The 27,842-nt window shown below is 40.6% G+C and overlaps 1 protein-coding gene across 1 annotated transcript in view; it reads right to left on the bottom strand.

Annotated features, from left to right (window-relative positions):
* The window catches only part of ZFHX3 (zinc finger homeobox 3), a 381,355-nt gene that overhangs the window by 231,617 nt on the left and 121,896 nt on the right, over positions 1–27,842 (bottom strand). Inside the window, exon 2 of the mRNA XM_075189119.1 lies at positions 9,627–9,745. The gene's annotated coding sequence lies outside the window, so the exon portion shown is untranslated. The remainder of the gene's footprint in view (positions 1–9,626; positions 9,746–27,842) is intronic.

The raw sequence follows: 27,842 nt of genomic DNA, 5'->3' as shown, positions 1-27,842 counted from the left end.
CGATATGGAAGTTTAGATGTGGCGGTATGGAAGTTTAGAAGTGGCGATATGGAAGTTTAGAAGTGGCGGTATGGAAGTTTAGATGTGGCGGTATGGAAGTTTAGAAGTGGCGGTATGGAAGTTTAGATGTGGCGGTATGGAAGTTTAGAAGTGGCGATATGGAAGTTTAGAAGTGGCGGTATGGAAGTTTAGAAGTGGCGGTATGGGAGTTTAGATGTGGCGGTATGGAAGTTTAGAAGTGGCGGTATGGAAGTTTAGATGTGGCGGTATGGGAGTTTAGATGTGGCGGTATGGAAGTTTAGATGTGGCGGTATGGAAGTTTAGAAGTGGCGATATGGAAGTTTAGATGTGGCGGTATGGAAGTTTAGATGTGGCGGTATGGGAGTTTAGAAGTGGCGGTATAGAAGTTTAGAAGTGGCGGTATAGAAGTTTAGAAGTGGCGGTATAGAAGTTTAGAAGTGGCGGTATAGAAGTTTAGATGTGGCGGTATGGAAGTTTAGAAGTGGCGGTATAGAAGTTTAGAAGTGGCGGTATAGAAGTTTAGATGTGGCGGTATGGAAGTTTAGATGTGGCGGTATGGAAGTTTAGAAGTGGCGGTATGGAAGTTTAGAAGTGGCGCCAGCGACATGAAAGATTGGAAGTTGCGGTAAGGAAATGAAGAAGTGGCTGTATGGAAATTAAGAAGCACTGACCTGACTCATGGAATACCGCTGTCCCGACTTTCCAAGCGCAAGTGGATGCAAGTATGAGATCTGCTCAACTGAAAACAAAGTTGTGTGCACGCGCAGGGTGACAGATTTTATGAAAGCAGCATCTTTACAAAGTGCAAGTCAGCTTAATGCCCAATTCTAATTCAGGGCCTGTGTATATTTCTAAGTGTAACCAAACTGTGACAACACAAATGCCACGTCTGTGCAATTGCTGCTGATATAACTAGCACAACACAAACATTTCAACATAGATACTGTAACTGAACTATGAGCGACCCCTGGATAGGAAGAGGTTAACATAAACAAAATGATCGATCGCTCATTACGTGAATATCCATTACATCTACACTATTTACATACATTCAGTCAAGTCTGTGATTAAAGTATTAACATCCAAATACATTGTGCTAACATTTGAGATGTAGGTTCATATTTCTCTTTTATTATTAAGTGAGCAATAGATGGTAACGCCAACAACACTGTACACGCTGAACGTAGATTCAAAGAGGCTCAAAGTGGGGGTCTCAAGATATAAACCACGCACCTGTCTGAGTCTTTGTAGTTTGATGTTTTCAAGGTGCCAGAAATGATCTGGAAAATAATATTTGGCACATGCAGTTTTATGGCTTTTGGAATCTGTATGTTAACAATATATAGTAAAACATTTGATGGTTGCTGAAGGCGGAACCTAGGAATTGTGCAGTTTTAGGCTATAATTTAAAGCAGGTTCAAAGAGCACTACAAATATTTTACTTTGCCAAAACCTAAATATGAAGTATATTTAACATATATGTCTCACTTGTATCCTCTCTCTCTCTCTCTCTCAATATATATATATATACATACAGTACTTTATCTAGTTTACACAAATGTGTTACTGACTCTAGGTAAAATAAACTTTCTGCAAAGAGACTATCATAGTATTTGCTTTATCCCATAATTCCTTTATCTCCTCCCACAGCGCTGGAGGCGTGGCTAAATCCAGCACTTCCAAAATATGACATACAGCAGAAACAGGGAAGGCAGTCGAAAGACCCGAGGATGTCGCTCACAACCTGCACAGGGAAATCCCAAATATATCTCTAGCACACAAATTACCCAGGAGCAATTAAGTAAAAACAAAGGGTCTGATTCATTAAGGAAGGTAAGGCAAAATAAGGAGTATAGTTTCTCCTGGTCAAACCATGTTACAATGCAAGGGGTGCAAATTAGTTTATTATTTTGCACATAAGTTAAATACTGGCTGTTTTTTCATGTAGCACACAAATACTTGATAGTTTTATTTTGACACTGAAATTTAAAGTTGATCTAGGACATGCCCTATCCAAATATAAATCTGTCCTCACATTTTAAATCCCCCCCTCCAATACAGCATGGTTTTGCCCAGGTGCAAAGTTACTCCTTTTCTTTGCTTTACTTTCCTTAATAAATTAGGCCCTATATATATATATATATAATATGTGTATAAATATATGTATGGGTGTATACAGTGGTTTTTTCAGAAGAAAAAAAGTACCGGAACTCATATCACGTAGTCAATCAGTGTACACACACCCACACACGTCAGTTGTGTAACGAAACATAACGGTCACTGCCCACAGTAAGCACTCAGCGCCACAAGCCGAGCAGCGCCACAAGCTGAGCAGCGCCACAAGCCGAGCAGCGCCATCACAACCAGCGCGGACGAAGTACGCATGCATCAGACTGGACACACAAGCAGCCTGCATGCACCGTTTTAATGATTTTGCCGCCGACCTGCTACGCTCAACATCAAGGGCTAGATTTACTAAACTGTGGGTTGGAAAAAGTGTAGATGTTGCCTATAGCAACCAATCAGATTCTAGTTATCATTTATTTAGTACATTCTACACTAAACTCTAGCTAGAAACTGATTGGTTGCTATGGGAAACATCACCGCTTTCTCAAAACCGCCGTTTAGTAAATCTAGCCCCAAATGTTCAAAAGTTACTTGAAAATCCGTCGAAAAAAGGTGCCGGAACTCAGTTCCGGTGAGTTTTATGACAAAAAAAATCACTTGGTGTATATATATATATATATATATATATATATATATATATATATATATATATATTAGATAAAGTAGTGATCATGGGTGGGGGGACAATATTTTCATAAGCACAGCAGACTTCCTGTCAGCTGTCAGTAATCTAGCCACTTTTAGCCAGCTTTCCCAGAAGATGGGCAGAAGATGACCTTGTACTCAGCTATGCAGAAAATGTAAATACAATGGCAGAAATCTCAAGCTATGGACATACTGCTTCTATATTCATGGCTGTTACTAGTATCTCTTTTATTTAAGGCAGCTGTATAATAGGCTTAGTGATCCTTCCACGTCTAATAAATAAACTTATTTTTTTCTTGTAAATTCAAGAATGTAATATAGGACTCCGTGCTGCATAATATATGCCAGTAATTTAACATTAGCATAGCTGGAGAACCGCAACATGAATAAAGACATTATACCTACCACTGGGCCTGGTATTGTCACATAGACATAATCATGCAGTAAGAACCACTTGTAATAATGAGGGTTTAACAACAAAGAAGCGATGATTCCACTTTTAGCGTTTATTTGATGAAGAATGCAGCATTACTCAATAAAATATGACTAATAGGCTATTGTATTCTGTATTGAAAGTCCTACGCACAACATTGTTATAATCATTGAGCAATGATGTCATCTGTCCTGTGATATATACATTTATACCAGTCACATGGTCACCAGAGATTAAGTTATTCCTCGCAATAAATTAAATACGGAATGTTAGGAAAACGGAACACTGAAGTGATGAGAACTGCACAACATTCCAAAGTAAATGTAATCAAAGAATAGTGACATCCTAAATCTACAGGGGCGGATTTTCCAATAGGCTCACTAGGCTGCAAACTTTTTTTGGGTAAGGTTTAAATCTTGACTGATTCTCATGGTAAAGGCTGAAGGTAATGGGTCATCCTTGGACGGGCGCTTGAGGATAATCCAGTAGGAGAAACAAGGACGGCGATTGGTGCAAGTGTGCCAGGCCCCTCCCCTTTCACATCTTCACTCTCCGGAGCCCTCGTTCACACAGCCATTCTGCTATGACTTTAATTAAAACAAAACAAGGGAAATGGTCTGCCGTGAACCATTTCTAATGCCAAGTGGAGCTAAGTTTTGGAAACGTGATGGGGGAAGGGGTGAAGGAAGCTGGATTTTAAATTAAGGACAAGTTCGTTTATGCATATCGTGTATTAGCCTGGCGTAACAGCTAGGGAGAGCCTCAAGCCTACTAGCCTAGGATGGCTTGAACCAGGGGCGGATCCAGAAGTTATTTGTACCGGGGGCGATTTAGGGGGGGGGAATTTAGCCCCGCCCCCTTTTTGACACCTAAGGCTGCTGACGGCTGCACACTATGTGCAGATCCGTTCAGCAGAGAGAGTTAGGGAGAGAGTCCTGCCCGGCTGCTCTGATTGTGTCAATCAGAGCAGTTGGGCAGGACTCTCTCCCTAACTCTCTCTGCTGAACGGATCTGCACATAGTGTGCAGCCGCCGGCAGCAAGCCCCTGCTAGGGGGGGGCGATCGCCCCGATCGCCCCCCCCCCCCCTGGATCCGCCACTGGCTTTAACCCTTAATCAGCCCCAGCGAATCTATAATTATAGTGTCTTACATGACTACTGACTTGTAATGTAACCACAGTATTATAGGGGGCTGCTCAGAGGGGTACAACACCCTCGATGGTTAGTGCTACAGTGTAGACAGTTGATGGGTGTCTCTAGCTTGGTTCCTTATACATACCATGTGACCAGAACCGACCGTGGTCATTTGTGATCATACAGACAAGGGAAAGTCCAGTTGTGAGACTTCATGTCTCTCGGATGTTTCCAGTTATTGCGTCACCGGACTGAAAAACTACTGACCGTCCACCATCCGACCGGGTACAATGCATAGAAGCTACTATCCTTAATGACGAGCACCATAGAGAGTGCTCTCCTCCAGTACTGAAATCTCTCTTTTGTCCATGATCACAAACAGGGACTGGGGCAGTTTAAAAAGCAAATAAGCACCAACAGGTACATAGATGGTGAAGAGGGGCACCTACTAAAGATGGGTGCTGTGCCATAGTAGACAATAAAATGTAACATAGTTGATGAGGTTGAAAAAAGACACCAGTCCATCAAGTTCAACCTATTTCAGATCTCCTGCGATCCTGCACTTATATTTGAAATTAATCCAGAGTAAGCAACCGCCAATCTGTTTCAATTGTGAAAATCCGCCCAGACTCAATATTGCAGTCCTATTTTTACCCTATATCCACTACTATCCTTCATTTTAAATTAACGGTCGTATCCCTGGATACACCTTTCCGCTAAAAATTTGTCTAACCCTTTCTTAAACATATCTATTGAATCTGCCATCACAACCTTCCCTGGCAATGAATTCCATATCTTGACTGCCCTTACTGTAAAGAACCCCTTCCTTTGCTGGTTGTGAAATTTCCTCTCCTCTAACCTTAGGGGATGACCACGTGTCCTGTGTATGGTCCTTGGGGTAAAAAGTTCCCATGAAAGCTCTCTGCATTGACCCCTAATGTATTTGTACATAGTAATCATATCTCCCCTTAGAAGCATCTTTTCTAAAGTAAACATGCCTAAACTGGCTAACCTTTCCTCATAACTTAATGACTCCATACCCTTTATCAATTTTGTCGCCCTTCTCTGAACCCTTTCTAGTTCCAAATTATCTTTTTTATAGAGTGGTGCCCAGAACTGTACTGCATATTCAAGATGAGGTCTTACCAACAATTTATACAGTGGCAAAATTACACTGTCTTCCCTTGCATCTATGCCCCTTTTTATGCATGCCAATACTTTGTTTGCCCTTGCAGCTGCTGCTTGACATTGAGCACTATTGCTAAGTCTACTGTCTACGAGCACTCCCAAATCCTTCTCCAATATAGATTCTCCTAAATTAATTCCATTTAATTTATAGATTGCTATAAGAATAACATTGATGACATGATGATCTTCTGTTGATAACAGGTAGTTATATAAACATTATAATCGGTGACATCATCACTAACGTAGCATAGTTCATACACAATGACCTCCCTCCGCCGTTCCTCAATATGCTACCTACCAAACAGCCCCTACATAATGGGGACCGCGTCGTAGAAAACTATTTGTTTATTTGTTTCACACAGTATTGTGAATGGACCTTCACAAACCCTAATTCCCATGGACAGTCCCAGTTTTAAAGATTTGTCCATGGAATTATCCCTATTTTTTTCAACACCGGCTAATTGTACGCTATAACATTTAATGCAATTATTATTCTTTTTTTAATTTATTAATTTTTTTTAAATACCAGGAAATTATGTTTATATTTATTGTATATATTTATTTATTGTAGATGAGTATTTCAAATATAACAGAACAACACTGTAATCACGTTCAGTAAACATGTCATGATAGGACTTGTAGGTCACCAAGATCCGTCTAGACAGCGATGTGCGTAAAGTGCTAGGACGCACCTGACCTGTGGCAACGTGTCCTTAGGAGCTATGTCAGTACATTGGCAGCCTTATAAGGAATAATACACCTTTAGCTGTAGGTAATAAGAATATTACAGGTCAATCCATGGATCCACGACGGGAATAACACGACTGGTTAGACCTGTAAAGTCCCAATAATACAAAGGATTTCTACTATTCCATTTATAACAATGTTTACGTCATTTTTGTAGTATTTATTTCAAATAAAAAGAAAGAGCTTTACATATTGTAGAATATTAATATCGCTGACTCAATTCCTATAGGATATGTTGTTATTTGTGGATGATTGTAACACACGGTGATATATATAATGATATATGATATGATATATGATATATGCTTTATACATCAGGGTCATGTATGTAACATGCTGACCCCCCCTGTATGTATGACAGGTACTACGGGGCCCTTCTATTGCTAGAAATGGGTCCTTTCTTTTACAGTTCATTCAGTTCAGCTTATTTCAGACTGCTGATTGCCTGGCTGTTCGCTGCTTAGAATTTCAAATGAAAGCCGTGCAATCCACTGAATGTAAAGCAGCTGCAAACAGAGAAATAAACAGGTGATTTTCAATCTCTGTCTGAGACGGGAAGGAAACTGTTATCCCCATTGCAGCGAGCTGCCGACTGATGACATCTCTGACGCATGGATTGGCCTGTACCTCCCTACACTACTTTATATACACTATATACTATAAACTACTATACTGTACAGTATATACTATACTGTACACTATATACTACTATACTGTACACTATATACTATACTGTACACTATATACTATGCTGTACACTATATACTATACACTACTATACTGTACACTATATACTATGCTGTGCACTCTATACTATACTGTACACCGTATACTACTATACTGTACACTATATACTATGCTGTACACTATATACTATACACTACTATACTTTACACTATAGACTATGCTGTGCAATCTATACTGTACACCATATACTACTATACTGTACACTATATACTATACTGTACACTATATACTATACACTACTATACTGTACAGTATATACTATGCTGTACACTAAATACTATACACTACTATACTGTACACTATATACTATACACTACTATACTGTACACTATATACTATGCTGTGCACTCTATACTATACTGTACACCATATACTACTATACTGTACACTATATACTATACTGTACACTATATACTATACACTACTATACTGTACAGTATATACTATGCTGTACACTAAATAAATACTATACACTACTATACTGTACACTATATACTATACTGTACACTATATACTATACACTACTATACTGTACAGTATATACTATGCTGTACACTAAATAAATACTATACACTACTATACTGTACACTATATACTATACTGTACACTATATACTATACACTACTGTACTGTACACTATATACTATACACTACTGTACTGTACACTGTGTACCATGCTGTACACTATATACTATACTGTACACTATATACTACTATACTGTAAACTATATACTATGCTGTACACTATACACTACTATACTGTACACTATATACTACTATACTGTACACTATATACCATACACTACTATACTGTACACAATATACTATACACTACTATACTGTACACTATATACTACTATACTGTACACTATATACCATACACTACTATACTGTACACAATATACTATACACTACTATACTGTACACTATATACTACTATATTGTACACTATATACCATACACTACTATACTGCACACTATATACCATATACTACTATACTGTACACTATATACTACTAGTATATATGTACAGTATAGCAGTGTATAGTGTACTATATAGGAGTGTATAGTATATACAATGTCATGCCTCTGCTATTCTTACAAATTTCTCTATTGAACTACCTGGACTGAATTGATTGGTAAATGAATATTAGAAAAAAACTTTAAAGCATTTAAAGTGCACCTGTCGTATACACACCATGGAGGCAGCCATTTGTAGGCAGGACCAATATACATACCTCCCAACAGTAAGACTTGCAAAACTGGGACAAATTAAGTCTGGCCCGATCCACCCAAACCCCACCTAATCCACCCAGCAACACCCAGTTTTGGACAGAACTCTGCCCACTTTAGTGCAGGCCCCACTCCTTTTGAGGCCAGCAAATTGGTGCAGTATCACCAAATTTGAGACAGTTGGGAGGTATGAGAATGCAACATATTCATTGACAAAATCAGAGACATCACTGATAGATGTGAAATGTTGACCATTGTGTGGGAATACCACCCGGAAACATTTTACAAACCAATGACACTACGGAGGAGAGCTGCAAACAAGTCTTGAAACAGACAAATCTCTCTATGACTGCTCTGTATTGTTAACACGACTGACAACTGTCCACAAATCCTATCTAACACCATCACATCATTGATCACATGAAGCCAGTGTGCCATCACCATCATCATCATCATCATCACCATCATCCCAATCATCATCATCATCACCACCATCATCATCACTATCATCACCACCATCATCATCATCACCACTATCATCATCATCATCATCACCATCACCACCATCATCATCACTATCATCATCACCATCATCATCACTATCATCATCACCATCATCACCATCATCCCAATCATCATCATCATCACCATCATCCCAATCATCATCATCATCACCATCATCATCATCCCAATCATTATCATCATCACCATCATCATCACCATCATCCCAATCATCATCATCATCACTATCATCATCACCACCATTATCATCATCACCATCATCATCATCACCATCATCATCATCACCATCATCATCACTATCATCATCACTATCATCATCACCACCATCATCATCACCACCATCATCATCACCATCACTATCATCATCATCATCATTACCATCACCACTATCATCATCACCATCATCATCATCACCATCACCACCATCATCATCACCATCATCCCAATCATCATCATCACCATCATCATCACCATCATCATCACTAGCATCATCGCCATCGCCACTATCATCATCACCATCATCATCACTTTCATCATCACCGTCATCATCATTATCAGAATTTTCACTATCATCACTATCATCACCATCATGACCATCATCATCATCATCATCATCCCCATCATCACCATTCTCATCATCTCTATACCATCTCATGATAATAACAACACCAATGCTATTGACCCTTCTATATTCCTAATAATTACTGACTTCACCAGTGTCTCATTTTTTATTTACTCACTTTCAAGCAGGGCACTACAATATTTTTGTCTCTCAGTCAATTCATAGGAAATCCATAGGAAAGCAAACAAGAACTAAGAGTGTACATTACCTGTAAGATAAGTCTGGTGATCTACAGACGCTGACACCAGGACGATCTCACTACGAACATCTATCTTACAGACGTCAGTGGACAGATGAATCGTTGGCTGAAGACTCAGGAGACCATTCCTGGAGAAGACCAAATATGAAATGTTAATAACGTACATAAAGAGATTGAAATGTGATATTACACATATTGCCAGGGCCTTATTCCTGATTTATTTATTATTGTGTAGACTTTTCTTTTCATACTGTTCTGCAATATGCTGCCAGTATATTTGTCTTCAGAAGGTCAGAAAACCACATACAACAAAGGTTATCAATGGTTTGCGTAAAGGATGACTTTAAATGATTAGATTGTACATGCCCTACTGACACTGTTCTACTATAAACACTGATGGAACCAGCAACCAATCAGATGCTTGTTTTCATTTCTAGCCCGCACTAGAAAAATGTCAAGTCAGATCTGATTGGTTGCTATTGTTAAGAGCAACTTTCTTCCTTTGCAGTCCTTCTTATAAATGTCCCTACTTTGTTTTCTATAAACCACCTTCTGTTGCTTATCATAGTTACTCTGTAATGTGATAAAGCTGCTTTCTGGATACCACTGTAGGCAATACAGAGAGCTCTACAGAGATGTCTTGTATCCCAAACACAACAAACAGCCCTGATGATATAAATGCATGCCTGAAAAGCATAGCCAGGGTGATAAAGCAATGTACTAGGTGAATGCTGTAAATGATCATATACCAACCAGTAAATGAATCCTTTAAGTATATTCTGGTTACTACTAACCAATCACTGAAAGGGCCCTGGTGATACTGTACATTATAAAACGTGTTTCTTTTAATCAGAAACAAAATCCTTTGTCCGTCTGAATATGCAAAACCCACAAAGTCAGGTCAAGGTTTTAAGACGGACAAATGTAACAGTCTTTGAAAGGCAGGGCCATAGAGTTTGTGCTGCTGAAAACTCTTCGCTTTAATTCTATCTTTTAAGTACCTCTGCTTAATAAAAGCCATCAAATATCATTGGGAAATATGACTATTTTTTTAACTGCACTAAAGAATTAAACCAAGAGCAAGAGGGAAAAGGAGAGAGAGAGAGAGCGAGAGAGAAAGGGAGAGAGAGTCAGGTTAAGCTCAAAGACAGAGAGAGGGAAATGGACCAGATTATACAAAATTAAAAAGCAAATTCAAGCAGACAATTTGTGCCGAGTGATTGCAAGCAATTACAGTCCAGCTTTTCTGGGAGGAAGGGTTGCATTATTTCAGCTTAAAAGGAGACTTTATTCATTCCCGATCAGCTTCTCCTGCCATTCTCTTTTATTCTTGCCTATCAATTTAGAAATAAATAAATAAATCTTTACATTCTCGACCCCGCTGAATAAAACCCTCCGGCGGTGAGTAGGATTTAAACTTCCCATCAGCTCCTTCTACGGCCCCTGAAAAACCAATTTGCCTTATGAAAAAAAAACACACAACACAACATCACACACACACACACACACACACAACACAGACACACAAACACACACACACACACACACACACACAACACAGACACAGGGCCAGGTTGATGTGGGGTTGTTTTTTTTAGCTTTTTTTTTTGTTCAATCACACTATAATTGTCAGAGGGCAGCTTTGATGCGGGGAATTATTGTGATTACGATTCTAATATTGAACGATGAAGATCACAGATCTGGTATTGCAGAGATACATCAAACCGGTCTTTTACCAAACGGCAACACCGGCAAAGTGACAAGTAATATATTATAATTTGTTTCAAGGTCTATTCAGTATCATGCTGTATACTATAACTATTATTATTATTACTACTAATATTATTATTATTACTATTGTTCCTTTAGATTGTTAGCTCCTATGGCCAGGGATTATATACCTAGTGATTCCTGTTGTATTACCGTTTCCCTTATCATACAATACTGCAGAATATTTTGTTGCTTTATAAATGCTAATAAGAATTATTCTATGTTTCATAACTTAGACTTACACAGAAAAAAATATTTATTTTGAAAATAATGTTTGGTTCTTCCTGTGGCAAAAACCCCCCATAGATACTTCTGTATCTAAGAGCTATACACCAATGCATCTCAAAAGTCCCAATTTTGGTGGGACAGTCCCAATTCAAATGGACTGTTCCTCTGTGCTGCCATTTAGGACTTTTATCTTGACTGCTGAAGTGTTGAGAGGAATGTCAAGCTCATTGTGCTCACGAACATAAGGAGATACTGACGCATTTATGTCACCGCTAAATTACCAATACAGATCTTCCTGAACTCTTATAGAAATATAACATGAATCTAATACTGAATACATAGTTTAATCTTTATGGTTTCCTCTTGTGCTTTTCAGTGATCTATATAGAGCATCAGGCAGAGTTGTTTATTTCTATTGCCTTGAGATTCAGCACAGCTGTACTCTGCTCTCCGTGTCGGATGCAGTTGTCTCCTGAGAGCATCGACATAAGCAAACAGCTTTGATGTATGATATAAAGACATGGGCAAAGGGCATAGAAAATAAGCTTGAGAAAAACACACACACACACAAAGAGCCTGATTCATTAAGGAGCGTATCTGGCGATTTTGGGCATTTACTCCGCACAATTACCCTGCGCATGCCCAGATCCGCACCATACGCTAGAGGACACAGCAATGCCTGATACATCTTCAAGCACAAAGGACTACAGCCTGCGACTTCAGGGAGGGAACGGGGCGGGAAAGAGCAGTATGCCCATGGTCAATTTACAGTAAGGGCGTATCTACGTACTGAATACTAGAGATGACTGCTGAGTATGTATGCTAGAACATATGTTCGCGTTCTTTTGTGAGGTTATATTTCTCATATGTATTAGACATAGCCTGCAGTGTATTCTCTACTAGAGCAGAGCCGACCTACACCCGTATTCATCACACACGTATATATTAAAATCTGCTCCTTGTTGAATTCGGGCTTATATATAATCGATTTACGGGCCTGCCTTATTCATTAAGGAAAGTAAGGCAAAAAAGTTTACTCTTGGACAAAACCATGTTACAATGCAAGGGGGTGCATATTAGTTCATTATTTTACACATAAGATAAATACTGGCTGTTTTTTTCATCTATTACACAAATACTTGATTTGTACGCTGAAATATAAAGTTGATCTAGGACACGCCCTACCCCAATTATAAATATGTCCCCACATTTTAAATTTACCTCCCCTTCCAATGCAACATGGTTTTGCCAAGGTGCAAAGTTACTCATTGTTTTTGCTTTACTTTCCTTAATGAATCAGACCCTACGTCTTTTGGAAAACAAACGCATATTGCGTTCAGTACGCAGCCCTCAATGAATCAGGTCCAACGTATTTAGTTTAATTTGCAGGAGGGTGACTAAGACTCAATGCGGGAGATTCAATTTAGCGTGATGTGTCTCCGAAACAGTCTGTTGAGACTCAGCCACGTGATCTCTGCTCATTTTTCCTATCGAGGAGCGCAGAGAAAGGAGCAGAGATTCTATGGCAGAAAGGTGCGTATCCGAACATTCGGACGATGTTAAATTTATCTGAAGGTGCAGAGGGAAGAAATGTTACTGAGCTAGTACACAAGTAAATCAGAGTTATTGAAAAACCCTGTGAACATATTGATTTAACATATTTGGTAACTAAGTGGTTTGTTTTAGCCTTTCATATCACTTATTATCGCTGCAGGAAACGGTATAGGACCGATGAAGGAATGGCTGTCTACACGGAGCAATTCTAGACTTGTGAAATTGGCATTTAGATTTGTTGGACGGCTTTTCCTATAACAACAATAATAGCACAATAAAAATAGATTTCAATAAACATACGCTCAATAGAAAGGAGAGAACGGATATGATAAAGGAGAGAGACTCGGAGATAGATAACACAGGGTGGAACCATGGGTATAAGTTTGATTCACACAGAATTTGGACATTTCGGGCCTTATTCATTCGCCTTGAAGCCGATATGTGCTGTATTTTGCGCAAAATCGATCTGCACATACCCAGAAACGTAAACTACACCAGTGAACGCAGTAATGTCGAATTCATCTTTGAGAGCAAAGGACCCTTACTACAGACTACGATTTCAGAGGCAGAACAGGGAGGGGACTGGGCGTATTCATGTAGTCAATGTACAGTAAGGGCAGGCCAAGCTCGTAGCTTTGGGGATCTCAAAGGTACGTTATTTTGTATCGTATCACTTGTACCAGCTACAGGTCAGGTGTTAGTGCCGAATGAAAGTGATGATAGCTATGTATACAGCAAGAACATGTGTTTGCAACTGTAAAAATGCATATTATGTGCAGTAGGCATTAATAACATCCTAATAAATGTATTTTATTGGGGGGAAAAAATGAAAAAAATCTATTTTTTTTTATGTTTTGTCATTAATGGCTATATTATTATTAACAGGTGACATCAATTGTTTTATATTTATATGTGCCTTTATATTTTTTTGTGACTGTATATTACACATATGTATTGGACGTATCCCGCAGTGTATTGTCTTTTAGAGCAGAGCGGACGTAGATCCGTATTCACCAACAGACATCTTTACATCCGCTCCTTGTTGAATATATAGACATGTATATGCCTGATTTCTGTGCGTTTATAAAAAAAACCGCACAATACGTTCGCTTGGTGACCCTTAATGAATCAGGCGCATCATACTGACATCTTAGGTCTTGGTCATAACAAGGTAGTGGTCATAAAACAGTTTAACTCTGAAAATACCAGAAAAGACATTACTCTCTGGGGGGTATTCAATTGTTGCTCCGGGCGCCGCCGGAACGAGCGCGTTAAAACTATTACCGTTTTTATGGTAATATTGCGCGTAATTACCGTTCATACGGTGATTTACTCGCTCAATTTCAGCTCGCTGCTCATGGAGCTGCGAGCTGAAATTGAGCGAGTAATTACCGTATAAACGTTAATAGTTTTAACGCGCTCGTTCCGGAGGCACCCGGAGCAACAATTGAATACCCCCCTCTATGTCATAGTTTATACTATAGTGTTTATTAGTGTGGATACTGGAAAAACTTTATACAGCATTATAGAATATTTTTGTTGTAACAATAGACATAGGGGGGAATTCAATTACCGGCAACATGGCACGCAGACATGGCATTGTGCACATCTATGGGGTGTGAGAAGAAATGAGCAGAGATTTCTATGTAATATCCGCTGTGAAGTATCTCACGGATGTTCCGGAGACACTTCGGGGCTAATTGAATTCCCCCCATAGAGTTATAACTGCTCAACAAATAAACTTTTTAGAACATTTACAAATCAAAATCATACTATAGACGCAATACATAGGCTTGTGTGTTCACTCACGGTTCTAAGAGTTTTACAGGTCTATTTATTATAGGCCCTAGATCTGGTGAAAAGCCCTCCTAAGCTTTCCCACCTATTTACCATGAACATCCACCGGTATCGTCCTATCGTTATCACATTTGAATATAGCATTCTTTCAGGGGGTTTTTTCAGGTTTTTTATTTTTTTATTATTATTATTATTATTATTTTTTTGGCTTTCTTTTTTCTTTTTTGGGGGAATCTGGTACTGGAAGGCCAAGCTCAGGTTTCCAGTTTCAGCGCGTGAGCTGGCTCATGCAGGTGCAGGTGGACCTAACCCATACTTGCCAACATTTGTTTTTCTTCTTCCGGGAGATGCCGGCTGGGATGTGGGCGTGCAGGGGGCGGGGCGCCGAAATCGCGTCATTTTGGCCCCGCCCCGTGCTTATTGCCGCGATTCCGGGTGAATCACGGCGTTTAAACCGAATTCTGCCCACTTCAGTGTGCAGATCAGGGAGATTGCCACACTCTCCCGGGAGTCCGGGAGACTCTCGCAAAATGCGGGAGTCTCCCGGACATTCCGGGAGAGTTGGCAAGTATGACGTAACCTTGTCTGGCGAGGCGGTGGGATTCCTCGTACCGCTGTCAGCCGGTACCGCCAAAGAGCTGAGTGCAACTCTGCTGCTCCCGCAAACTTTTAATGGTAAATTGGGTCTCAGACAATGTATGACTAAATAACAAATATTATTAGGACAACAATAAGAACATGTATTTAACCTAAATGGATTCTCTGCATTTCTTGCTAAAAACATTGTTTTGGGCTTGTCTAGACAGGAGCTAGATCTCAGGTTTAGAGCCAGATAGAGATCTATGTATGTGCAATGTCCACACAGACAACCATAATATATATGATTTACAGTGTGCTTAGCAGGAGTATGCAGCCGCTATTGGAGCAAGTTGAATCTTACTTTACTAGTTTTTGGACCAAAAAGTTCCCAAGGCCAAGTGCGTGAGGGATGATTGGCGTCTTCATGTGCCCGCCCCCGCTGTGCAATGAACCAATCGCGTCATTGCGCTTTGGAGGGCGGGGACATTATCACTTGAGTCACGTCCTCAGGATGAATACATCATCAGGGCCCGCCCTCTTTACTAGAAGAGGGAGGTGGGGGAGTGGCCCACTGGAGCGCGGGAGAACTCCCTTAACTTCGGATGTTTCCTGGATATTCCGGGAGCGTAGGCAGATAGGACAGAAATTGTCAACCAGTGTAAGGGGCCTGTTTAATAATTGTCGGCTTTTTGATCTGTTAAGTATCATCTGTCATTGGGGCAATTTAATATACAAGTCATGTTGGAACAGCGCATCCAATAGGCGGATCTCCCGGCGATGACTCTTTCCTAAGGAAGACCCGGAGAATTTACGGCACATTTGCGACCTAAGGACCAAATGCGCAATTGCCATTTGCGGTATACAGCCCATAGGGTTAACTGACTGACGCCATCTTCAGATGGGAACTGTGGTTTAATGCAGTTCTTTGCCTAAAGAAGGAGATCACACTGATATCTCCTTCATTAGGCTTTTCTTCAATTAACATTTTACTTACAAATGCCTAAACCGGGCAAATAAGAGCATTTTCTGGATGGTTTAGGGTTTCATAAATAGGGCCCAAAACATCATATTTAAACATGCAGCCTATGTAAACAATTATTTTTAAAAAGCAACATTTACTTACAGCAACTATACTTTAATATGAAGTCTATAATATTTAGCCTGAACAAGACATAGTCGCTTCTGAAAGCCTTTGTCTGGAATTAGTAGCAATTCGTCTTTCTCTCCTGATCCCACTTAAGGTGATAGAACAGAGGATCTGCCCACTACAAGCAGTAAAGGTCCTTTCACCTCTGCTTTCATGCTGAGCATCCAGACAAATACACTTAACCCCTTCCTGGCTGCGGAGGCTTCTACAACTCCACAGAGCAATGTGACTATATTTATGCATGCATTGTTGGACGGCCAGCAGTTTCAGACACTTGATGCATTGATCCTGCATCCGACTGAGTCAAATCTGTGTATTTTTATTGCATGACAAAATGACGGCGGAGCCTGGCTTTGTCTCCATCAGACGTTCATTTCTGTAGCAGGTCATTGCAGAGATGAGGTCACAGGGCAAGCAGCCCACCTTCGCTTGGTGATATGCAAGGCCCCTCTCTCTCTACCCACTAATTAGAAATGCAATCTCACAAGGAGTGAGCCTGCCTGCCAATGTCCCTCAATCAAAATGATTTATTAGCAATTTGTACAAATGGAGAAAATGAGATTTCAGATTTCTCTGCCATTTCAGCAATGAGGTGATTGAAAGACAACGAGGTCTGGGTGAATATGTAGATTTCCGTCCCCGGTGCACGCACTTGAACGCGCGCTTTGCAGAGACGCACAATCCCCCCATTCCAAGTTATTGCGATGAGTTCACCGATAAGATCTTGATGTCAGTAGCATCAATAAGTAATTCTGTGAATTAAATCCAAAATGGAATTCAGAAATTAACAGGTTCACCTGGCTGCAATTCGAAAAAATGTACAGTACCTGTTTTACTGTCATGTCCATTAATTATTTTTTTCCTGGTTATCTACCGTGATGTGTGGTTAGAGCCTTATAAAGCCATGTACAGTATTGCAAAGGTAAACTGAGAGGTGGCTCACAAGCGCAAAGGGAGGGACCCTGCAGAGGGTGAAAACACGGCATTTGCGCTACATTGTGCTGACACCTGTGACTAGAAATGTGACATGGACTTCCACTGAAGTACGGCATTGTGTAGTGAGCAACTTCTTAGTGATTTTCTACACAGAGTCATTCCAAAACTGAAAGAATGGCAGATTGATACAGTTTAACCTCCTTTGCAATATACAATATATTATTTCAGATTTAGTTTCCCTCTTTTATATGAAACACAAATATAATGCTCTAAATACACATTAAGGGGCCTACTTAATAATTAATGGGTTTTTGCCCCATTAATTATTCTCTGTCATGTCCCGGCGATTACTTTTTTCTAATGACGACTCCGGCTTCTGACCCGGTGTCTTTACGGCACATTTGCTGTTGTCATTTGCTGTAGAAAGCTCAGGGCTGAGCAGCAAGGCTGCCACAGACTGATCCGAAGGGCCCTCTCCTGCGATGATCTCCCCATACGATTCAATAGCTAATGCCATCTTCAGATGGCGCTAACCATTGGGGTTGAGAAAACTGCCCAGACCTCACACCCCACTGAGTATTATGGGGACTGCAGTTTAATGCGGTAATTTGCCTAATGCAAGAGATATTGCATGAACGTTCCTGGATTTAGAAGGGTTTTTGGGTTTAGAAGGGTGAGGGATCAAATTTTTTGGGGAATAATTAATTATTTATTTGCTAGTGTGTCTTCTCCCATTTTAATAACCCATCCATTTCAATGGGGTTTCTACACTCTGGAAACACAGATTGAGATGAATGGGTTAATGTAACCAATGGTAAAATCTTTGCACAGCCGTGCTTCCTGGATGCTTTTGCAAACCCATGTATATGCATTGAGTATAGACAAACCGAGGGGGGTTTCCTAGTGCCTGGAAATCCCCATCCAAGCCTGGGGCACTGTATAATTGAGGTGGCTGGACCCTGCTCCAGCTTCACACAGCTCTGCTTGAAAAGGGAGAGCTACGTGCACCTAACAGTAGTGCACGCAGCATTGCCCATGTATATTATGGGGATAGGAAGAGTTGGAGAGCATCCAAGCACTGTCTAAAATTATAGCCACGCCCCCATGCATGCTGGTCACTCCCACTAGCTTTGTGGTGTGGAAACCCCCCTCTACAAATCCTGCGTTGGCCCCAGTTGAGCATAACTTGTGTCGCATGTCAGACACGTAAGCGGTAGTGACAAGCAGATTCAGGTGATAATAATTCATTTCACATGAGTGGAAATATCACAAGAAAAGAATTGAATAGGACTTTTCACGCTTGCCCTATATTTTCTATGGGGGAATAACATAGGCACAAAATGTCCTTTTTTTGGGGGTCACAATAGAACATAAAGGTGAAGAATAGAATGGGCTGAATTTGAGGCTTTACATGAATTGACACCAAAGTACTATTGTAAATATTTGCATAAACTATGACAGGTTGCGTATGACACTTGTTGCCCACCTGCAGCTGCTATAATCAGGGATTGGCATGCATATGCATGGCATACAGTGCTTCCTTTTTAAATCAATTTTTATTCACAGTTCAAAAATGCTAGCGCTTATTATGACAGACACTCAGAATCTCTCCACACAGGACGGACAAAACACCAGGGTGCGCTGAATCTGACCACGTCCCTTTGTCTCTGGTAACAAATGACTGGTCTGATGTTACGATCTTCAATTTCATCAGGCTATTACATTTTGCATTAATGGCATTAATCAGCATATGATGTCAGACAGTTTGTGCTTGTGAAAGCAGATTTTGCTATTCCCAGTAGAGATGGGTAAATAATATCTTATTATAATCATGGCAGCGAGGGCTTAAGAGCAGAGAGCGCCAGTTATCTATCCCACCTCACTGTCATCTCCTTGACAGAGGGGGATTATCTGCAATCACAGGTGCCAGCTTACCCAGTGCAGTGACATGCACTGTCCAATCAGAAATGTGCTTTGATCAGTATAGTGCAAGGTAGTCTAATGAAAGCAAGTGTCTGATTGGTCAGCGTGATTACTACACTATGCAATCCTGGGGGTAAATTTATCAAGTTTCAGGTTTGACAAAAGTGGAGATGTTGCCTATGGCAACCAGATTCTAGCTGTCATTTTGTAGAATGTACTAAATAAATGATAGCTAGAATCTGATTGGTTGCTATAGGCAGCATCTACACTCTTTCAAACCCGCAGTTTAGTAAATCTAGCCCTTAGTGCGCTTACAATGGCTGCCAGGGCTTGTTGGAACTGTACTTATACTATCACGCTCTCTAGGGGTGGCAGGACGAGCCAGAGGAGAGGAGAGGAGGCTGCTGGGGCTGATTTCACATTATAACAGAGGGCCTGTTTTGGTGTGGCTTGATGCTGTTTGCCGCTATTACAGGTGGGACTGTCCTACCTAAATTAGAACACTAGGGAATGGGTATGGACTGTTATAGAACTGCCAGCCGCACTGACAAGTGTTTCAGCACTGCTTCCCTCTAAGCAGCAGAATACTCTATAACTGATGGTTCTCCCACACTGTCTTGTCTATTGTAACCTTCCAATAATCAGTGATCCACTAACCCAAATGTCGCTCTCTCATTCCATCTTGAATGGGACTGCCAGATTGATATCCACGCTAATCCTTTTGCCAATGCTGTAATTCTCCATAATTATACTGGCTGTCTGTTGCAGCCAGGATAAAATTTAAAGTTGTGACCTACAAAGCCATCCATAATATCGTGCCTAATCGCTATTTTTCTCACCAGTCTGCCACAGAGTTGGATCCAGTCTTATTCTATGACCAACCCCCATCTCCAAGATTGCTCCAATTCTTACCCTATGCTGCAGAATACACCCCTCTGCCCAGCTACACTAACTCCTTCCCTTCCAAAGGTTTCAGTGATCTATATGAAAATCTTGGGCAGTGTTGGGCTACAATGAATGTACCGCAAAGTCAGCTTCTGAAGGGCCCACGGAATTAGTTTATCATTGGATCCTGTTCCATATTACCTGTATAAATTGCATCAATTATATTCGTTTTTAAGTGACATTGTAAAAATATCTCCTAGTATTTGAAAAGAAAAAAGGGACAAAACTATCATCATCATCACCATTTATTTATATAGCGCCACTAATTCCGCAGCGCTGTACAAAGAACTCACTCACATCAGTCCCTGTCCCATTGGAGCTTACAGTCTAAATTCCCTAATATACACACACACAGACAGACATAGAGAGAAACTAGGGTTAATTTGATAGCAGGCAATTAACCTACTAGTATGTGTTTGCAGTGTGGGAGGAAACCGGAGCACCCGGAGGAAACCCATGCAAACACGGGGAGAACATACAAACTCCACACAGACAGACATAGAGAGAAACTAGGGTTAATTTGATAGCAGGCAATTAACCTACTAGTATGTGTTTGCAGTGTGGGAGGAAACCGGAGCACCCGGAGGAAACCCACGCAAACACAGGGAGAACATACAAACTCCCCACAGATAAGGCCATGGTCGGGAATCAAACTCATGACCCCAGTGCTGTGAGGCAGAAGTGCTAACCACTGAGCCACCATGCTGCCCAGCACCACCTTAATCTTCCCAAGCCACACACACATATAATCCAGAAAACCTGACCCCAAATTGCCGAAGCAATACCCCCTGCCACCCTTCTGGGTAGCAAATGAAGGCTGTACCACCAAAAAGCAACAATTGAGAGGGATGGGATAATCAATGTCAATGTTGGAAGCCACAGCTAGTATTCTACCTTGTTTGGTCCTTATTTCTAAATCCAGTCCTGAACAATTACTTTCTTTAGAAGGGGGTCTTACCAATTTAGCTCTAACGCGACTGGACCGCGCGTATTTACAAGTTTTCCAAACAGAACACTAAATAAAAGATGATTATTTTTTCACAGCGTTCAGAAATCAAGTCCAAACCGAGCTGCAATTTTTCTAGAGCCAGAAGCGAAAATGGAATATGAAGGTCACGCAGCGGCTTTTATACGCCCTGTTCAGAAGGACACTATGCTCTAAAAACAGGATATTTATTGGTACACAGCCGTGGTCCCAGAATAGCTATGCAATAACAGGACAACACACAATTCCATGAGAACAGATGTGAAAGGTGTATAATCTGGAAGCTGTTCCTTTCTCCCTACCACCACAAAAAGGCTCCCCCAGTCCTCTTGTCTTATTATCAGCTGCTACGCCCGTGGTCCCAAGTCTGGGAAGTGAAAATACAATAATGGGGGGAGGCTAATGAACCGTAATTATTGAAGAAAAAGTTCCAGAGGCAGCTGTTTGCCATTCCTGGGATGTGTAGTATGTAAATGTCCCCCATAGAAACATCACACTTTCTTTTTTTTTTTTAACAGACACCGAGGGTAACCAAATTAGCTGTTGGCAGCCATAGTAATTGGGAGGTACAGCTCGTATTAGGAGTCCAGCAAATTAGGAAGAATAATGGAGCAAGGGCTTTGTTACGAATAGTAATAGAGGGACAAAAAAAAAAAAAAAGAGTGACCTTTTCTTTTTCGGCTGTGCAGAGCTGTTAAGATAGCTCACCTGCAACCAGTGCCCAAATGACAGCCGAATCTGAGGACTCTCGGGGGCTGGGGGCTTTCCCTAATGATCGGATAACCATAAATATCAGGCAGGACCAGTCCAAATATTCACTGCTCCTCCTCGGATTAATATTGCAGAACTCCATTACAAAAAGCACACTTTTAAAATAGCCATAATTGTTAGATGATGACCTAATTATCTCTTTTAAAACCCCTCCCCCTCTTCCCACAACAGTAGGCTTAGGGGTTTATTTAATATAATGAGCACAATTTGCTTTAACCCATAGCAACCATTTAGATTAAGGCTGTCATTTCTTTAGAACTATTTATCAATGAGAGCTAACATCTGATTGGTTGCTGCGGGTTACACACGTGTGTGCACATTGCACCATGGTGCTACATAAGCTTTTTTATTGGCTTATTTAATACGTGTTTAGAAGTGTTTAAGTGCAAGTAGGTAACAAATCTACTACTCATTGCTGTGGCTTGTTCATAATTAACTTAGAATGTTTGCTCTTATTTGAACGATTGTAACGATTTAGGGGGGGAATTCAATTCACGGCGATGTCCGACTGTGCTCATTACCGGGTACTGCGATAGCCGAACATCACGGATCATCTTGCGCACCTGTATGGGGTGTGGAGGAACAATCCATGTTGTCAGATTACCGCAAAGTGCCCTCACGACCGTTCTGAAGTCATTCCTCCTTTTGTTGGTTTAATTTTTTTAATACAGTTAGCAATTCAAGCAAATTTTTTGGGCACCAACAATACTTTATAATAAATATACATGGTCATCTAGTCAAGTTCCTGAGTTGTTTAAAGTACAGTTACAAAGAAAACACTAACTTTAACTTGACGTTGACACGTATGATGCAGCAGAAGAGATTCAATTGTGTTCTTACTACACCTACTGATTGTTTTGTTCCATTCTTTGCAAGTAAGGCTGGGTACACACTACAGTGTTTTCAGCCGATGATCAGGCCCATCACAGGATAAACGACCGTTTGGCACCCGATATCGCATTAGTGGTGTACGCTCCAACGATGAGCGATTATTGTTCAAAGCTCATTGTACCGTATCATTTGATTTTAGAAATGGACTAAAAATTATGGTAAACGATGACGTTCCAATCCTGCCGTGTCTATGCTCTCACAACCAGATCTCCAGAGAGTTTACAGAGTCAGGATCCTTTCGGCCGATAGTTGTGACAGATCAAGAGCACAGATCTGAAGGTCAATCTTGTACAACGTCTATAGCGTGTACACAGGAATCAGCATGCTGATCGGGACTTTAAGTCATAGCGTGTACTCAGCCTTACACATTCTTGTGAACCAAGATGCTTGTGAGATAAGAGCAGGGTGAGGATATAAGTAAACTGGACTCGTCTTGCATGTGTTGATGGCTTGTAGTGATATATATGACTCCTTGGGTAAGAAGTAGAGATGCTCACTGACCCCCGTGAACTAGTTTTAGTTTTAGTTTTGGATCTGGACTAGCTTCGTGTTTTGGCAAAACCGCCTTCATGTGTTTTGGTTTTGGATTTTTTAGAAAAAAATCCTACAATATGCTAAAATCACAGAATTTTGCTCTTTTTTGTTCCTACATTATTATTAACCTCAATAACACTAATTTCAAGTCATCTGCAGTCAATTTTGACCACCTCACAGGTCACAATATTAATTTCATACACTTTTAAGCAAAGACTGCAGCGACCTGGCTGGATGGTAAGCGACAGAGCAATGACACAAACACACGGCAGTTCCTAGCACATCTAGGACTCATTGGCACACAGCAGTGGCAGAAAAGAAAAATGGGGGTCCACCCTCCCTCCCACTCTCCGTGATGCTGGATCTGAAAAAGAATTCCAAAACTCGCGAGATCCGACGACATAACAATGATGTTTTGCCTTGTTTCAAATCAGAGGACTCGCGACAGTACCGAACTCGGCTTGGTACTCGGATCTGCTAAGTTCGGGTGTGTTCGGTTCTCGGGACACCAAGCCTGAGCATCTCTAGTAAGAAGGGCCGATATTTAATCTCTGGGTATAGGTACCTATTCCTGGTATGTTAAGCTATCTGTAGCCTCTGATGAAACTCATAATGTGGCATATTTTCTTTTCCACTTTCCCTGGATACTCTCTGAGATGATCAGAAGAACTTCCAGTACGACTGCGAATGCCTGTGGTCAGCCACCCCTTCCTAAATATAAGACCACAGTGGTAGCTACAAGAAAATAAATTCTTGATGTACGAGATATAAAAGGAATGCCATGAGAGGATAGACCCTGGCGGAGGAAAGAGACGGGGAGTGTGAAACCCACCTGGAGAACAAACACCAGGCCGGCAAGCCTCATTTTACTGTTCACCTGGGCACCGCGACATGGAAGAAGATCTGTAGACCTCCATAAGACCGGAGCTGTCAGCTAGCCTTAGAAGGACGGCAAGCACAGGCTGACGGTGGAGACAGGCTGCCGAAGAGTGTGTGTGTGGAGTGGGGTGGGGGGGGTGAGGAATGAATTAGATAGTGGAAGGATTGGCTGCGGAAAGGGAAGTCAGTATTTATTTTTACCTATAACGAAAATAAAATAAATACGTTACTCCTATTAGATGGTATGTAGGAGCCTCTAGTGAAAAAAAAAATGACAATATTGTAGGCAAAAAGAATTGAGAGAAACGGTAAAGAGGGAAGTGAAAGGCTTGCTATTATTTGGGACATTGGTGATGCACGCAGAACAGTCAGAAGATTAAATTAAGTATTATATCTGCTGACCCCCATTGCCATGGTTACCGGACAGCAGAAAATATTAATCAAGCCAACCTTTTCAGCCGAAGGTACTAGGAATAAATCTGATAAATATAAAAAATATATGTATATCGTGACCCACGGCCGCCATTCAGTGCTGGGGATCATCGTGCATTTTTTAAAACCTCCGATACAAATACGTTTACAAATTCTGCTCGTTTTTATTTTAGAAATAAATATCTCATGGGACCAGGAGGAACAGATTTCTCTCCCTCTCTCTCTCTCTCTTTCTCTCTCTCTCATGTCTAATGAAATATGACGCCTGTCTGCTTCTGTGACTTTGCTGCCTGGTAGCACTCTAATCTCACTGCATACTCAGCCCTTTAAAAGAAGTTATATTTATACCCCCCCCCCCTCCAATGGGTCACAGATCCCTCGCAGATAATAACACAAACTGTCCATTTAAAGACCCCACCATTGTCTAATCTACCAGAGCTACCTACTTTCAGATTGCTGTGTATTTTAAAACTTGGCACCGTGACTTTAAGCCCAGTAACATTTACAATTGGCCAAAAACAAAAGTCCATCAATTAAAAAAAAAAGACAACAGAGAAATTCCCATCTTCTGAAGGACAAAGAAGAGCCGAAATGAATACGGTGTCAGAGCAAACGATGACTTATATTCACCATTTCTCTTGGCAGAAACCTAATATAAATACAGAGAAGTCTGCCTAGTTTCTGGGAAACGTACAGTAAGTTTATAACTTAGCTCATTGCTGTTCTCCTATAATAATACCTCAAGTTAATGATCCAATTATTTAAAAGAAGTTCCAAATAATAAAATAAAAAAATAGGACATATTCTTCGTATTGCCTGGAGATATAAATCTGCAGTTTGAAAGTACTCGTGTTCCCTAGAAAAAAAGATACATTTAACAGGGTTTTTTTGGAAAAGCCGTAGACCGTGATCCCACGACTTAACTTGGACTGCATATTATTAGGGATCAACGAAACTCTATTGGATCCATAAATTCAGCATTTGACAGTGAGACACATGATTTGTAACTATGATTTTAATAACTCGAGTTCATCTCTTTTGAAATATCTTCATATGTTCTTCACCGCCCCCCCCCCCCCCCCCCACCCCAGAACTTACCATCATTTCTGGATAGAAAACTGATTAACAGACACAGGCCTTGCTAGTTCAGTCCAGCTGTGCCATAGAAATTGTCAGCAATGACCAGAAGCACTCAGAGAAACAATTGAATTTCTTGCACGCCGCCATCGCGGTTGATATATTCTTTTCAAGGTCATTACCCAAGGCTGGGGAGGTCACATGATTAACGAGTGACAGACCCAATGAGAGACAACATGTGCATGGTCGCCTTCCTTTTAATTAGAGAGAGGACTTGAAAAGTAAGAATTGCAGATATATAGGGGGATCTGGGTGCTCATTCCCACACACAATAAAATATGCAAGAAGGCATGAAAATAACAGGTATTGGAATCAAAACGGCCATCAAACTGCGCATGACACTACATTTGCATTTAAATATTTTGTCATCCAAATATTCTGCAATGCCTTGTATATTCTAAACGATAGGTAAAGTAGAAAAAAAAGCAAATTAAAATCATGTATATGTATCACTTAAGAGTGTTGCAACTGGACAATTTATGTAATTGTTCAAAAGTTGTTCCTGATTCTTTATTGAAAATGACCAACATCAAATCCACCAGATTAAATGCTCGTTTGAATTTACCGTGAAAATAGGCACAGGAATGGGCTGTGCGGAAATATAGGTTATAGATTGGATAAGGTGGACAGACTTATGGGACCAAAAATGCAATAATTCTAATGCTAAATACTGACCCATCTGGGAACTGTCGGAGCCGCAAAACACTGTCATCATAGGGAGTACAAAGGAAGGTCTCTGCCAAAGAGGAATGTCCAGAAGTGAATGGGTTACATATATATATGTATATATATATATATATATATATATATATAGTTCCTCGTGATGGAATCCTGAGAGTTCAGCTGATATTAGAGGATATTTTACTGCAAGCTACAAACGCACATATCTTTATATTGCATTGCTGCAACAATCAGCCATAGGGAAGAGAAGTATATGTAAAAAGCATCAGGGGTTGGTCCTTCTAGTCTGATGGCCAGAAGAAGGCCAGGAGATCATGAGGGTACGGTTTAAATAAATGTTTTCCAGTAACAGACGAAATGTATCCATATATATTTCTGTTAATTAGATTCCTTATATGAGTATTAACATTTTAGGTGGTAAGTGCTCTTTGAGGGATCTACTTACCATTATCAGGTGATGTGAATGACCCCAGCGACCCCAGCTCAGCACCCAGCGACCCCAGCTGTAGTAAGAGGAGTCTCCCTGCCTCGCCAGCCAGCCTAAGGTCCATCTGTGCATATCTCACCTGGCTTGGTGGTTTGCACATGTGAACATATATATATATATATATATATATATATATATATATATATATATATATATATTGCTTTTACTGCTTTACTTTATTGCCGCAGTCCATGGTAAATGAACTTCCTTTTCATGGGGAAGCTTTGGCAACAAAGGCCTGGTATGCTATCACCGGGAGGGTGGGTATGGTAAAATAGGGCTATCTCTTGTTTTCCCAGGAGAAATAAGTTTTCTCCTAATAATGTGCAGTCCTGAGGCTGAAATAACAGAACAATACAATAACTACCAACAGATCTGGATTTGGCAGGATAGTTGGGAACTTTGGACCTCAGAAAGGATGAAGCATATATAAGAATGAGGTTGGCTTTGGCAAGAAGGTGTGATGGGGGTATTAGGGGCATGGTGAGCAAACAGTGAGTTAGGTGGATTCGGTGTGGGGTTTTTTAGTGACAAGTTTTTTCCTTTAGT

This window comes from Mixophyes fleayi, chromosome 10, assembly GCF_038048845.1.
Source record: "Mixophyes fleayi isolate aMixFle1 chromosome 10, aMixFle1.hap1, whole genome shotgun sequence".
Taxonomy (NCBI): Eukaryota; Metazoa; Chordata; class Amphibia; order Anura; family Limnodynastidae; genus Mixophyes; species Mixophyes fleayi.
Note: the sequence above shows the minus strand (reverse complement) of the source record. Positions and strands in the feature narration are given on the sequence as shown.